The sequence below is a fragment of the Antrostomus carolinensis genome, unplaced genomic scaffold (assembly GCF_000700745.2).
Source record: "Antrostomus carolinensis isolate BGI_N321 unplaced genomic scaffold, ASM70074v2 scaffold18169, whole genome shotgun sequence".
NCBI lineage: Eukaryota > Metazoa > Chordata > Aves > Caprimulgiformes > Caprimulgidae > Antrostomus > Antrostomus carolinensis.
In genome coordinates, this window is record NW_010339467.1 from 1 (window position 1) to 1,671 (window position 1,671).

The following is a 1,671-nucleotide window of genomic DNA, read 5'->3' on the forward strand; positions in this document are numbered from 1 at the left end:
ACACTCCCACCCAGCTCGGTGTCCTCTGCAACCTGTTGTCCCCCCCAAGCCCGCAGACCTTGCCGCCATGGAAGCGCTGCTCAGCAATAGCTCAAAAATTCACCTTATTAACATGATTTTGGTCACAAATCTACAGCACAGCCCCAGACCAGCTACTACACAGAAAATTAACACTTTCCCAGTTAAAACCAGTACAGAAATTTTTCTTGCTGTTCCTTTGAATATTATTTTTTTACATTATAACATATTGTAACATTATTTGGGTGATATTAATGAAAAGAGATGGAATTATTTTCACTTCTTGCCTAGCTAGCCGTTCATTTTAAGTTTTCTTTATGAACTACGCTGATTTCTGAGATAACCCAGTTTGTTGGAAAGCTGTCAAAATAATTTAAGAAAAATTAGCTGTTAAAATAAAGTTTATCACTTCTGGTTGCTGTCGTGGTGTGTTTTACTCAGTAGCTTTTATCTTCTGTTTTAAATTGCATAAAGGAAACATTATTCCTTCTTTTCATCACCTCGAGTAGATTTTCTTTTAATTTTCCCAATTATATTCGAATTATTTCATCTAATTACTTCATCCAAAGCTTACAGAACTTTTATGTTTAACTTGCAACTTATCATTGGATTTGAATCGTTAAACAGCAGCAGAGAGAAGGAAAGAAATGTGCTTTTATTTTCTGATCAGCTTTAAAAATAAGGCATGAATAATTGACCAGTAATGACTTGGAGACCGTGTCATTCCATAGAAAATATAATAAAAAGTAGTAAAATGATGATAATAATGTTATTTAGATGCAAAAAAAAATAATGTTGGGGTTTTTTTTCCTGAATGCTTTTTTTTTTTGCAGTGCGTGGACCAGCTGACGAGGATCCAAGCTGAGTTACAAGAGACAGTAAAAGATTTAGCTAAAGGCAAAAAGAAATATTTTGAGACTGAACAGATGGCTCAAGCGGTGCGGGAGAAAGCTGATATTGAGGCCAAGTATGTTTTTATAAGAGCCTACGTATAAATAATTGCAGCCTATCAAACAGATTTCTACTTGTATTAGTTTTAACACTTGATATTATTTTAGAAGGAAGGTAATTGCTTGCAATGAACTTGGGCCAATTTTTATTTTGTTTTCTTTTTCCTGATATTTACATTTTTGTAACTGTTTCGTGTGTGCTTCTGCCTTGATAGCCAAGTGGAACTCGTTTAGGTTGGTTTTTTTTAGGAAGGAAGTTAAACTACCTGATTTAATTTGACTTTTTCAAAGGACTTTTTCAAAGGGTTTAAGCTGAAAGAGGGGAGGTTTAGATGAGATATTAGGAAGAAGTTCTTCACTGTGAGGGTGGTGAGACACTGGAACAGGTTGCCCAAGGAAGCTGTGGCTGCTCCTCCCTGGAAGTGTTTGTGGCCAGGCTGGATGAGGCTTTGAGCAACCTGGTCTAGTGGAAGGTGTCCCTGCTGCTGGCAGGGGGGTTGGAACTGGATGATCTTTAAGGTCCCTTCCAATCCAAACCATTCTATGATGATTCTAAGATGTACATCTTAACAAAGCTCTAAGGAAGGACTAGATCTGGCCAGCATTTGTGCAAGGAAAATTGTGCCACGAAACCCAAGATCTCACAAGTGTGCTCATGGTATGGATGCACGTAAAAGATGGGCAGATAGTGACAGGACAAGGG

General features: G+C 37.6%; 1 long non-coding RNA gene across 1 annotated transcript in view; it reads left to right on the top strand.

Moving 5' to 3' along the window:
• Positions 1–863: 863 nt before the first annotated feature.
• LOC104531081 (uncharacterized) overlaps positions 864–1,671 on the top strand; it is a 4,331-nt gene continuing 3,523 nt past the window's right edge. Inside the window, exon 1 of the long non-coding RNA XR_728071.2 lies at positions 864–985. This is a non-coding gene — a long non-coding RNA (uncharacterized LOC104531081). The remainder of the gene's footprint in view (positions 986–1,671) is intronic.